This window comes from Pteronotus mesoamericanus, unplaced genomic scaffold (genome assembly GCF_021234165.1).
Source record: "Pteronotus mesoamericanus isolate MK-2021 breed Mesoamerican mustached bat unplaced genomic scaffold, CSHL_Meso_final contig_84, whole genome shotgun sequence".
Classification (NCBI taxonomy): Eukaryota; Metazoa; Chordata; class Mammalia; order Chiroptera; family Mormoopidae; genus Pteronotus; species Pteronotus mesoamericanus.
In genome coordinates this window covers 1140492-1154757 of record NW_026555267.1, presented here as the reverse complement: position 1 = coordinate 1154757, position 14266 = coordinate 1140492, and positions in this window count along the sequence as shown.

The following is a 14266-nucleotide window of genomic DNA, read 5'->3' as shown; positions in this document are numbered from 1 at the left end:
TGCCTTAGAATCTTTGCACAAAAGCAACGCTGCCTTTCCCTCTGCCTAGAAGAGCGGTCCCCAACTTTTTGGCACCAGGGGCCGGTTTCACTCAAAGACAATATTTCCATGGATGGGGCAGGGGGGCGGGTACCGGCCCACGGCTGGGGGTTCGAGCCCCCTGGCCTAGAACATCCTTTCTCCCCTCTCTGATGGTTAAATCCTAGATGTGCTTTAAGGTCCAGCTCAGACATCTCCTCTTCCCTGGAGCCCTCCCAGCCTCGATTCCCCATCAGGGACCGTGGCTTGCTCATGGCTGTGTCCTTCTATAACTGGCTGGGAAACGTGGTTGAAAGCTGGGGCCATACTCTGCAGCTGCCCCGGACTGTTGTGGAGCTCTCTGGGGGCACAGGGAACTGCTGAGAGAGGCTCTACCCCACAGCCCCCCGGAATAGAGCAGGATGGGGCTACAGAAACCTCCACGGAGCCTGGCATGGATGCCAACCACCCGGATAGAGCCCAGGCGGCGGTGTTGGCACAGCTCCGCTGCCGGAGATGAGGGTGAGACAAACAACAATTAGCCAGGCACAGGCTGGGCTCTCAAGGCTAATTACCAATTAGATGGGGCTGGGCGATTAGCGACATGAAAGACACAAGTCAGCAAATAGTCACTGGCGTGGCAAAGTGGAGGGTGGGGGAAGCGGGGGTCTGTTTCTGCTAACAGGCCTGGCCTCCTAACTGTTAGCACAGTCCTGTTAGGGGGAAAGGGTTTCCAGCAACGGAGGGGCTGACCTCCTAAGGGGGACTTGAGCAGATTTGCCGTCTTCTTTTCGATTCCCAGAATCACCTTCAGAGCGGGACTCCCAGCCTCCGTTTCTGGGTGGTGTCAGGGTGGTCGGCTGAGAGCTTTGTCACCCTTGGCCAGGTGAGCCCAGAGGACCTCAGAGCAGCATGGAGCCCACACCCAATGCGACGCATCTGTGTCTGGAGCCTTGCCTGGCAGGGCCAGCCTGAGGAGGGCGGGGCGGGAGGGGGCCGAGAGCTTCCTTCCTCCCATCTCCTGGCTCGGCCCCTTCTTCACTCTCTCAGTGTCTTCTGTCACTCTCTCCCTCCCCTCCCTCTGCTCCTTTGCTTTTTCTTTCTTCCTTTCCCCCTCGCTCTCATTCCCTCCATCTTTCCATTGCTCACCTCCAGGGCTTTCTGCCTCCCTCTCTGTGTCCGAGGGTCTCTCCCTCCCTCCCCGAACTCCACACTCCCCACAGTCCCTGCTTCACTTAAGGCGGGGCCTCCACCCCCACAGGAAGAACTGAAGTTGGACAGGTACAATGACTTCCTGACAACGAAGGCCAGGCCACTCCATAGGGTGAGCTGTCCCTGGGTGGGAGAGAGTGGGAAAGACTGGGAATAGGGGAATGGGCCTCTCCCTGTAGATAGCCTGGGGTGGGGGCAGTGGGAAAACAGTGACTCGTGTGAATGATCCTGCAAGGAGGCTGGATGGTGGGACCTCACATCATACAGATTCAGGGTGAAAATCAAACGCCACCCAGGGTCTGGTTACTAGACGACCTCCTAGCCCTTCACTTCTCTCCAGTCCCTGGTCTGCTGGGAGCCTGGCAGGCCCTGCTGGGCCAAGAGCTGCTGGCCAACCTGCTGAAATGGCTGCTGACCACACCTGCCCATCTCACAAGCCCAGAGGAGCCCTCCCAGGCCAGGCCCCTGTGGTGGTGGCGACGGTGGTGCCGCGTGCGCTCTGTGCGTGTGTGTACGCATGCGTGTGCACGTGTGTTTGGGAGCCGGCCATGGGCAGACCAGGACAACCTGTCTCAGCCACCGTTACAGGATCTGTGCTGTAGAGCACACTCTCTGGGGCCCAAGGAGATGAGAAGGAAAGGACGCTGCTCTCCTGGAGAGGAATTCAGTGGGGAAACAGAATTCAGTCAGAGGAGGATTTCCATAAGGCCAAGTGCTCAGTGAGGGGAAGAGAATTTCACGGCGGGGGGGTGGGGGCGCGGTGGCGCAGATCTGGAAACTAGCTTAGGAATGCAGACCTGGCCAAAACACCTGGTTTGCACATCTCTGTTAATCTTGGCAGCCGCCACCCCTCACACAGTTCTCGCAGGAGATCAAAGCATCCTGGGCTCTCATCCCAGTGTGGGCGGGGCTCCAGGGGCTGTCCCTGCCCTCAGGGACAGGTGCCACATCCCTGCTTCCTTTTACTGTCTTTCTGTCCGGTGCCTCCTCCCCTCCTTGCCCGGAAGGTAGGGAGATTCTGTCTCAGGAGCTCCCGGAAAGAAGGAAGGGAGCATCTGCTGACTGGAATTCGGAAAGAGGAGAGGAGGGGCCATCCTCCACTCTGCGGGGCTGTCCTGAGGGCAGGTGTGTGTCCGGCAGCACCGGGAGGGTGTGGCCCTTACAAGCAGGGCTGTGTCTGGGCTGTGGCTCAGTGTTCAGTTGTGTGTGCCAGCCCCTCTCTCCAACAAGCAGGCTGGCGATTTTCCTGCACCCCGACTGCTGTGGTCAGGAAGCTGGTGGCCGGCCCAGTGGTCGACATCTCTGGGCTCTGAACTCACCCCTCAGCTATGCCCCCCAGACAATGGGGCTTTTTCTGTGCACGATGGGCACGAGGGACCCTGTCATGGACTTGTGACCTGAGGGACAGGGCGGCCCCGGGGTACCTCCCAGTGTTGATCACATTTGTGGTCGCTGACTGGCCTTGAGCCAGGGTAGACCAAAGAGGAGAGGCCCTCTTTCTGGCCTGTCTCAGGAAAGCTCCTTGGGGGAGGGCTGGGCACTCCCCCAAACTCCCTGATACACCCGTGTCTGGGGTTCGTATGGGCATGCATTGGGCTCCCACTGGTGCAATCAGGAACCCCTGAGGGGACCTGTTCCCCAGAGTGCCATCTGAGTCAACACCAAGTGGAGGGCTGAGGGATTCGGCTAGAGGAAGAATCAAATCCAGGTCTGATGGGAGACGGGCTTCCCTGCCCTTAGAGAGCCCTAGCCTGGGGGGAAAGTTACGACCCCAGCCAGGCAGCTAATCCAATGAGAGACTCAGCCCCACTCCCTCCCTTGCTAAGTCCTCTCCTACCCTCAGCGCCCCCAGCCCCTCACTGAGGGAAGGGTCAGTCTGATGGGGGAGTCTGGGCGCACACACCCCAACAGAGACAAAGGCAACCTAAGGAGATAAGTGTTGGTGACGAGCCTTTGAGAGCAGGAGGGAGCACATGAGAAAAGGGCATATCCCACGGAGAAGACCAGGAGGGCTCCCCGGAGGTGGGGTGGGGAGGGGTGTCGTTTTGGGGGCGTTGGAGGTGAAGCTGGGCAGGGAACTCAGGCAGGAATTGTCAGGGCCTGGGGAGATACTCAGTGGGGGCTCAAAGGAGGGTGAAGATGCAAGGAAGAGCTTCTGGGGTGATTCCTTTCCCACTCTCAGCAGACCCCAAAAACGGACATAGAGAGGTCAGCCTCATCTCCAAGAGAGCACAGCCCGCAAGGAGGAGAGGCACAAGGTTGCAGCCCAGGTTTTCGACTCTAGCTCGAAGCCTTTTCACAGCCTCTTGCCTCTTCCCTCTTCCCTAGCAGCCCACACCTCGGGCGCCCCGGAGAGATCAGTGGGGGGCAGGAAGCGAGGTTCCAGCGCTCCGCGCCCTCGGCCGGTCGGACAGCTGTTCTGCGCAGCTGCTGGGGGCTCTGGGGGCTGCGGCGGATTTGATTTGATTCAGGCCCCAAAATAGCCTTCGTAGCAGGAAGCGGCCCCCTCCCCCAGCCCCTCCAGGACTCTACATCCGGGGGCTGAATTGACACCTTGGAGGTTCTGCCCCCACCCTCCGCCCCGCGCACCCACCCCCTGGTCTCCGGAGACCCATTCCGTTTTTTCTCTCCTTAGCCCGCAGCTTTTCTCCTGGCGCCTCCCCTCCGTCCAGCTCAGCTCCACACTCCCTTCCTCCAGGAAGCCTGCCCTGGTCACCCCCTCCCCCACAGTGCCTACAGCCGCTCTTTGCCCACACACGATCCCCAGCCCTTCCCCCATCCCAGCCCTGCTGGGAGGGGGCCGGGTGGGGGGGCACGGAGGAGTCCAAGGCTGGGGGCCCGTGGCCCGGCACGGGCGGGCTGCGGAGGGCACACAAAGACGCGGGCTGCCCTGGCCTTTGATGAGTAATCGCCGTTCCCTGGAGCCACGATTCCACTCGGCCGCCTCGGCCCCCTGCCCCCACCCCCCTCCAACTCCTCAAATAAGACTCGTTTTTGTTCTGAGGACACAATGCGAGAAAATGTCACCCAGGGGGCGTGCCCCCTGGCCTCAGCCCTGACAACCGGAGCTCTTAATCACCCGGCCTTCTTCCTCCTCAGCTTCCCTCTCCAGCAGCTGGCAGAGCTGGGGGGGTGGGGGGTGGGTAGGAGGAGGGCCAGGGGGACAGTTACCACCTTCGAGGGCTGAGGCTTCTTCCAGCGGGAAGTCTAAGGCTTTCGCTTTTTCTCCTCCCAGGATGCAGCTCCTGCACCAGCTTCTCACAAATGCCTGGACCTCTGCTCGGTCCTTACATCTCTCTCCGTCCAAATCTGCCAGGGTTCCTAAAGCAGGAGAAATGGAGAGGAGCCTCAAAAGTGCACACAGAGCTCAAAACGGGGCTGCAGCAGAGGACCATGCCGATGCTTTGATAAGTGCTACAAAGAAAGCAAGAATATGGCAGAAAGTGATGGGCATGAGGTGGGCAGGCATCATCTCTCCAGCTGGGAGCCTTCCGTGCAAAGGCCCTGTGGCGTGCAGTGGTGTTCAAGAGTGGTTTGGAAGGGCAAACCTTCCTCCTCCATTATCTCCCTAAATATTTTTCTTCACCTGCCACAAAGAAATAGTCTAAAGACCTGTGTGCTTGCTATGCACACAGCTTCTAGACAAGTTCCCTGCCCCTCCCTCCTTCCAACCAAATGACTGCCCCCAAACCCTTCTACATAGTAATTCTGGAACCTTCACTACTCAGGTCTTTTTCTCTCCTGCTGATCTTATACACCAGCCAATCTGGCCCACTCTCCCTCCAAAACCTAGGCCCACCTGTCTACTTTCTCTGTCTCCACTGCCGCCCCTCCAGCTGACGCCATCCCTCATTTGTGCCCCTCCGGCAGCTTCTGTCTGGCCTCCAGCTCTACTTTGTCCCCTACAGTGCATTCTCCAGAGAGAAGACACAGCCATCTTTATAACATGAAAATCACATCATGTCACTCCCTTGCTTAAAAGCCTCCAAAGACTTCTCATGGCTTTCAAAACGAAACTTAAATTCTTCTCTGTAAGTAAAAGTAGAAAAGGCAGAAGATTCACATGAGATAAATGTTTGTGGGTTCTCACTGTGTGTGAGGAAAGAGACAAAAAACAAACAAAACAAAACAAAACAAAAAACAACAGACCAGACGAGTGGGATAACACTGCCTCACTGTGAGGAGCATGAGCTAATTGATTAAATTGACGTATGTGAGATCCAGTACAGAAAAAAAGAAATCCAGATTCCTTATTTTGGTCCCCAAGACCCTGGCTGGTCTGGCCCCTCCCACCTCCCCCTCCTCCTCTCCTACCACCTTTGCATTTCCTTTGCTCAATGGATTCCAGCAGAAAAAAAGGGAAGATTCTGATCCAGCCTGCAGCCTCCAAGACCATTCATATATTTTTTCTTTCCTTCATTCAAACTTGTGTATTGAATGAAGCATCGATTCAAAGTGTAGATACAGCGCTAAATTGGGGCTCACCGCCTGGTGGGGGAGGCAGACAGGGGGCAGAGAGATGAGAAGTGTGATAGGGGACTCTGCCTGGGGTCCTTGGCAAAGGCTGCACAGCCTTGAGCTCCAGGAGGAGTCTGAGTTCACCAAGCAAAAATCAGGGTCAAAATTCTCGGCTGAGGGGATGGTGTTTGCCAAGGCAATGACGGCCAAAAGAACACGGGCTAAGCAGGGAGTGGGGAGAAGTGTGGAATGGATGGATGAAGGAGCTGGGCTGGGAAGCAAGAGTCGGACCATGAATGGACTTGGAAGCCTCATTAGAGCTTCGGATTTATCTTTAGGCCACAAGGCTACTGCCAAGATTTTAAAGCAGAGATGTGCATAATCAGATTTGTGTTTTAGAAAGAGCTCTTTGGCAGCAGCACAGATAGATGATAGATTAGAGAGAGGACAGACTGGAGTCAGAGAGACCAACTGGTTCCGGAAAGAAATAATGCAGGCCTGAAGCAGGGCAGGAGCAGAGAGAGCATGAGAGGCAAGCCTGTCTGGACTTCTGGGCCACGTGGATGTGGGAAAGGGAAGTGTGAGGAGAGACGGGTTGAGGCTGATACCTAGACTTCAGGCTTGGGCCAGCGGGAGGGCGGAGGGGCCGTTTCTGAGATGGACATGCCAGAGGAAGACCAGCCTGGAGTCAGGGCGGGGGGCTTAGCCTGGGGTGTGTTGGGGTGCAGGCACCTTAGAGACGGGCGGGTGGAGACGTCAGGTTGAGAGCTGGGAACGCAGTCTGCACTTGGGAATGAATTATGGAATGAAAGAGAGGTATGGATTTTGACAGAGATCCCCATTCTCCCAAAGACTCTGCCTCCCCCACTGCACCAGAGAAATGTTTCTGAATTGGGGATGGGGAGGAATAAGTAAGGGGCAGAAAACTTCGCAGTGGGAAGGGCTGAAAAAGGGTAGAAGGGAAAGGGCAATGTGAGGAACCAGGGCCTGCAGGGTCCTCATGGTTATGGAATCTTTGCTTTAACTGTAGCAGAGGGCCTCAGAAATCACCTGACAGATGGGGAGGCTGAGGGTCAGGTGGGTAGAATGACCTGGCCAAAACTGCCCCCCTAAGTTGCTCACGCTCGGGGTTGGGCAGGTGAGTATAGATTTGCTTTAGATTTATGTACCATCTACTTATTTCCATGGAATCTGTAACGCACTCCCCACCACCACCATGTGCGTGATGGAGAAGGAGACAGCCCGGAGTCAAAGGGAAGGTGTTTGGGGAGACCTGGACACCCTCTGATGCTCTCCCCACCTAGTGAATGCTCCCTCTCCCTAGAGAGCGCCACCCTGCAGTCCACTCGAGGACACTGGCTCCTCCTAGCGGTCATAAGGAGCTTTGCTCTTGCTCCCAAACCAGCTTGGAGTCCAAGTCCCGGGAGCATAGGATCTCAGTTCCTCTTACCAGTCTCCAAAATGGGCCCAATCCCAGTTACTTTGACAAACACTCTACCTGCCCATGTAGGAGATATTTGCTCTCGCTGTGGCTGAGGCCTGACCCCACTAAGATGCCCTCTTCTCCAGGCCAGACTCCTAGGTACGGCTGATGTGTTTCCACAGCTTATGATGAGGGTGGGATCCACAACCTGCCCTGTTCTAGCCAAATGCCCTTCATCACACTGAGAGCTCCTTGGGGGCAAGAATCACGCTGACTTCGCCTTTGTTTCCTTAAGGTCCAACACAGCACCTTGCATGTATGTACTGGGTGCTCCATAAATGTCTGCAAGAACTAACCGCCCATCACCACTCGGCCATCCTGCGAGCTTACTGATCCCTTCCCCCAGCCCACGCACTCCCAGGATGGGGGTCTACACTCCTTGAAACTCTCAGTCTCAGGTCATCATGAAGTCCTCCCTTTTTAAGGAAAAAAAAACCATGTTTGTGTGGCTGATACCAGATCTGTCCAGGCTTCTGCTGAGGTGAAGGAGCACCGCCCAGAACCACCTGCGGGTTTCTGTCGGGGTGTCTCCCCAGCCCGCAGCCCCCTGCTGCCAGCCTCTTCACCATCTCCTCCCTCCCCCTTCTCGGAGGGCAGAGGTGCGTCAGAGCCCTCCTCGGGGCTTCCTCAGCACATCCTGGAGGCCATCTGTTCCTCTTTCCACACGGCCTTTTAGAAGCGGAAGGTTTTTGCTTACTCTTCAATGCTGGAGGAGGGGAGTTGGAATCATTTTCATGCCTTTTCCTTTCTTTTCCATGAGAAGAGTTAGTGGTGTGTGGCGTCTGTTAGGGTGGTCGGCGACACGGCCTGTGAAAGAATTCACAACGAGAAGAAAGTGCAGACGGCAAAGTTTTTATTTTTACTTTCCCGAGGGAGGGAAAGGGCTGGCTGTAGAGAGCAGCACCAGCCGGAGGGGTTGGGGCTTTGTGTTTTTATCGGGTGATGGGGCAGCAGTAGAGCAGGATGTTTCAGGTGGACTGCGGCTTGTTTCGATGTTGTCTTCGGATGCAGTCTGGGTCGCTGTGGTCCGCTGTGTCCTGTTTCCTAAGTTCCCGGAGCCTCTGTGCCTTCAGGGCGCTTCCAGCAATTTTCTCGTCCTGAGGATAAAGGCTCAGAGAACAATTAGGGTCGGCCAGGCTTCCTGGGGTCCAGCCAGCTCTGGGAAAGAGGGCGTGGAAAGGGGGCTTATGTCCTATTAGCATCTAATTAGGGTGACCTGTGCTTCTCACTCCTGGCTGTGACTGCAGTTCTGAGGAAGCAAGATGGCCAGGCTCCTCTGTGAGGAGGGCGTCCGTCCGAGGCTGACTTTATAACAGCAAGCCTGGGGGCGCTTGCGTGCACCATTTTGAATGTGGAGAGGTGTGTTTGTACATCCCCATTTAGAAGCAGAGAAAACTGAAGCAAACGCGTTGCTCAAGGTCACAGAATCGGCAAGAGCGACAAGGTTGGGACTTAACACAGACCTCCTCAGTTCTTTTCCCTACAACAGAAGTGTCCCCTTTACATGATCTGTGACCTTTTAGAGACAGGCTTGGTGACCTGGAGAGAATGGGTTCATGGGGCTGACTCAGACACAAGGCCCCACTCCCGCGCTCCCTTCCTTCCTCCCTTCCAGCGAATTCTGCACTCCATGTGTCAGACCTTGAAGTCCAGGAGACCCCGGAAGGCAAGGACCATGCTGTCGTCACTTCTCTCTGAGTGTTTTACCAGCCCTGGCCTGGGCCCAGAGCAGCTGGGCAGTAGCTGTGTTGAAGGAAGAGAGGAGCCAACACATGAGTGACTGGTCTACCTAGGTCACTGCCAAGGTGGCCCCTGTGAGCTTCACCACAGGCCTGAGGCCCTGGGATGCTCAGGATAGTGCCCCACCCCCAACTGTGTGAGTTGGGTGATGGGGGTAAGGGGACAGGGAGTACAGTTACCAAAGACAGGTAGACTTATAGAGGCTACGGTCATACCATTACCAGGAACACAGCCCAAAGCAAGGGGAGAACAAGGAAGAAACACTCCAGTTTCTCTCCCACCCCATCTTCTACCAGGGCCTCCCATGGGCCTAACCTACCTGGAAGGAGTTGGCAAGTGAACTGGGTTGATGCAGGTCAAAAGGACGGGTTTCTCTGCCTACAGGGAAGGACAATGGGCCTGGAGACTTGGAGTTCAACCAAGATGGACCAGCACATTCATGTACACTTAGTATTCCCAGAGTCTAACAACATCTGATAACAGTGAGCACTCAAAAAATACTTACTAAATGGAGACATAGAATAAACTAGATTCTAAGGTCCATCCCCTGCAATCCCTTGACCCATCCCCACTTGTCCCCTCTTTCTGTTGTCGTAACTCACACGGCAAACGCCTGCCCTGGAAGCCGTCTGCCCTATGCCTTTCCCAGGCCTGGCCAAGCAGCTGGCTGCCACTGGAGACGGTCATACAGCTGACCAGAGGCACTTGGTATTTATGCTCACAAACCACGCAGAGGCTCAGCTCCACTCCGCAGTTCCTGCTGTTTCTCCGGTGGTCTTGCTTCCACTCCACAAAGCATCTTGAGCCTTCTCATCTTTCCTCGAACCTCCCATCCCTCTTCCTCGCAGCTGATGACTTTACCGCTTACCTAACTGAAGAACGGTCGACAGGACTCTGCCAACAGCACCACTAACCCTAACCCCTCCTGCGTGTGCACCTTCCCTTCCTCCTCCCCTCCTCTCATGCAGCGATGCCTCAGCTTACGCTCCAAAGCTCTCACCTTTCCGAAGACTCTGCTCCTTCAGAGAGCCGCCTCCCCTGCCCTGAAGGATCATCCGCCCCACCAGATCATTCCCAGCAATCTGCAAACAGGATCGAGTCTCTCTCGCAGGTGGGGGGGACCCGTCTTTTCCCACATTGCCTGTCCTTCGGCTCCCACCTCATTTCCCTTCTCTTCCCCAATGAATTGTTGACACACTCGATTTCTGCTTCTTCGCTTCCTAGGCTCTTTTTCTTCCCCATGCTCACAAAGAAGATTTAAACACAGGAAAATCCTCACAAGAGAAGGTAAAGTGAGAAAGAGCAGGATATAAAGTTGCGTGTTGCCTAATTCAGATTATTTATACATTGAAAACAGAGGAAAGACCAAGTTTGATTATTCCTGAATGTTGGGTAGCGGTGATTTTTATTTGCTTTCATATGCTTTTCTTTTTTCCTATTTTTTTTTGCAGTGAACACACTTTACATTGTTTATAATCCAAAAATTAAATATTATACAAAAGAAATATCCTTTTAGCTAAAAGTCTGCTGTGTTTCACATAAGAAGAATGTATGTCTTCTTACACAACTAATTGGCATGTCATCCTCTCTATTTGTTAGCAGTTTGGGGGGAAAATTTTGTCAAATAGTCTTATGTATGCTTTTTCCTTTGTACCCTTTTTTATCCTTCTTCCTTTAATTTTCTTTAAATCTAAAATATACACTTACATAGTTAAAGAACTTGAAGAGTCCCAGAAAGCTTCTAAAGACAGCGAGAAATCCCTGCACCTTCTCTCTTCACTCCAGTTCCTGGCCCCAGAGACCAATGCTTTCAATTCTTCTACCTATTTCTTTTAGTGTTTCCCTTCATGTTCCTAAACCATACGCTTGTACAACTATTCACTGAGATCTCAGCTGTACATATTACTTACTGTCTTTCTGTTATGGAAGATGGAGATTTAGCTCAGACACATATACATCATCTCTTTTCTCTCTCATCTTCCCTATAGAGCTGCTAACTCATATTTTATGAGACCATTAAGTGCCTCTGCTAATATGACTATGGAAATCTTGTTCACAGCTGAGCCACATTGTACACTATGGTATTATTTCTTATCTTGAATAACTTCATTTCCCCTGGAATTAAACTTGTCTTTCTTTTTAAAAAAATTTTTTTTGCTTAGTTTTCTACGTACTTATTGCTAATTAATTCCCATGTATATCTGACAGAAACTAAGATCCTCTCTCAGTATTTTCAACTCACATTTTTTGTCTACTTGCAGCATCCTTGCTGAGCCCCTGTTCCTCCTGCTCCCATCTGGCCTGGTTGCTTTCTGGGCTCCTGCAAGCTCCCTTGACCATCACTCTAGAGACCCCTTCTGCCTCTCATGGTCGGACCTCCTATTGCCTGAATAGTACGTCTTATCTTTACAATTTTTCTTCCTTTTCCCCCCCTGCAATTTATCCTTAAGCAGCTTCCTTAGAAATGGTCCATGGGAGGCAAAGTGTTTGAGACCTTGTATTCTGAAAATGTCTTGATTCAAGCATCTTGCTTGATCAATTGGCTGGGTATAAAATCCTAGGTTTCTGTTAGATCAGTTTCTGTTAGAATTGGAAAACATTGTCCACTGTATTCCAAGCTCCAGTGAGGCTGGTGAGATGTCCATGCCATTTTGATTACAGTTCTTTTTTCTCTGGGAGCATCTAGAATCTTCTTTTTGTCCTCATTGTTCTGAAAGTTCATGATGACGGTTCTTGATATCACTCTTTCTTGTTCCTTATGCTCTACTTGGTGTCATCTTTTAGTTTGAAACCCATGTCCTTCAGTTCATTGTTATCTAGTTAATCGTACCTTCCTCCTCTGTTTGCTCTGTTCTTATTTTCTGCAACTGTTAGTAGAGATGTTAGGCCTGAATTGATTCTCTAATCCTTTCTCTCCTATTGTCGATCTCTTTATCCTATTGTATTATTTTCTGAGAGTAATTTTATCTCCCAGTCCCTCTGTTGAATGTTTTATTTTAAATTTTATCTCAAAATTTTATAGGTCTTTCTTATGTTTTCAGTAATTCATTCAACAAATATTAACAGTGAATCTATCGTATGCCAGGCACTGTTTCAGGTGACAGGGTAGGTGATAAGAATACAGCAGTGAATAAAGACAAAAAAAAATCTGCTTTTGGGAGCTTATCTTCTACTTTCTTTTTCCTTTTTTTTAAATCAGCTTTACTGAGGTGTAGTTTACCTGCAATTAAGTCAGGTAGGCATTCAGATAAGATTTGATACAGTATTGCAGCCATGTAACAACCATCACAATCAAAATATAGAAAATTCTTGCCCTGGCCTGTGTGGCTCAGTTGGTTGGAGTGTCGTCCTATAAATTGGGAGGTTATGGGTTCCATTCCAGGTCAAGGCACATCCCTAGATTGTGGGTTCAGGCCCTGGTTAGTGCACATACGGGAGGCAACCGATCGATGTTTTTCTCTCACATCATGATGTCTCTCTCTTTCCCTCTCTCTCTCTCAAAATAAATGAGCATGTCCTCAGGTGAGAGTTAAAAAAAAAAAGATAAACAAAATCCTTATCACCTGCCAAAATTCTTTTGAGCCTCTTTGCAGTCACTCACCACCTTATCCTGGTCCCAGGTACCCACCAATCTGCCTTCTGACATTACAGATTAGATTTATCTTTTCTCAAGATTCATTAAAATAGAATCATAGAATTTTGCCTCTGTGTGCCTGGCTTCTTTCACTCAAAATGATGGCTTTGAGATACCTTCATATTGCTGCTGTGTCTGTAATTTCTTCTCATTGCCAAATAGTATTCCATTGTATACCACAGACTTCTATGCATTCACCTCCTGATAGACATTTGGGTTACTTCCAACTTAAGGTTATTAGGAAAAAAGCTGTTATGAACATTTGTATGCAAGTCTTTGTACGGACATAGGTTTTTATTTTTCTGGGATAAATAGCTAGGAGTGAAATCACTGAATTGTATAGTACATATGTGTTTAATTTTATAGGAAACTGCCAAACAGTTTTCCAAAGTGGTCAGGCCATTTCACCAGCGATGTTCTAGATACTCTACGTTCTCACTAAGTGGTGGTGTTGTCAGTCTTTTCCATTTTAATCATTCGAGTGGATGTCTGGTAGCATCTCATTATGGCTTTCATCTGCATTCCCTCAATGACTAATGATATTGAGGATCTTCTCTTATGTTAGCCGTTCTTTGACGAAGTATCTATTCAAATCTATTGTCTAGTTTTAAAATTTTAAATTATGATTGTATTTGTGTTATTATTGAGTTATAAGTTTTCTGTATGTACTGAATACAAGTTCTCTCTCATATAAATATATTACAAATATTTTTTCGCATTAGGTGGAAGAATTTTTTTCTTAACAATGTGTTTTGAAGAGGAGTTTTAATTTTAATGAAGTTCAATTTATATTTTTTTCCTACTTCTATGGTTTGTGTTGTGTCCTATGAAGAAATCCCTACCATAGTCATGAAAATTTTTCTCCTTTTCTTCTAAACGGTTTATAGTTTTAGATTTTATTTTTGAGTCCATGATCCATTTCAGGGTAATTTTTGTGTCTGGAGTAATATATGGGTCAAATACTTTTGTTTTTCACCACTTGCTCTGGTGCCACTTTTAGAAAAGACAATCTATTCACCCTTGATTAATATTGTCACCTTTGTAAAAAAAATCAATTGGCCATAGATGTATGAGTTTATTTCTGGATTCTTTATTCTGTCCCACTGAGAACCAATACCACACCTTCTATATTACTATATGTAGTTTATGAGTGAATAGATACTATATCCTCCATGAACACGAAACGTCCTAAACTTGTTCTGTTTTTCAAAATTGTTTTTGCAAATTCTAGGTCCTTAGCAATTCCATATAGATTTTAGAATTAGCTTGTCAATTTCTACAAGAAAAAAAGCTTTCTGGAATTTTATTTGGGATTGCATTGAATCTACAGATCAATGTGGGGAGAATAGATATTTTAACAATATTCAGTTTTCTCTTTATTGAGTATGGTCTATCTCTCCATTTACTAAGGTCTTTTAAAATTTCTCATAGCAATGTTTGTGGTTTTTATCATACAGGTGTTATTAAATTTACTCCAAGTAGTTCATATTTTTGATGTCGTTTTATAAAAAGCTTTAAATTTCCAAATGTTTGTTGTTGATTTTTAAATATTGATCTTATGTCCTGCATAAGTGTCCTGAGTGTTAATAGGGTTTTAAAAATATTTTTAACGGATTTCCCACAATAAGTAAAGACAGTTTTACTTCTTCTCCAATCTGTATGCCTCCTATTCATTTTTCTTGCCCCTTGTGGGCTATTGTACTTGCTCAGACCTCCTAATG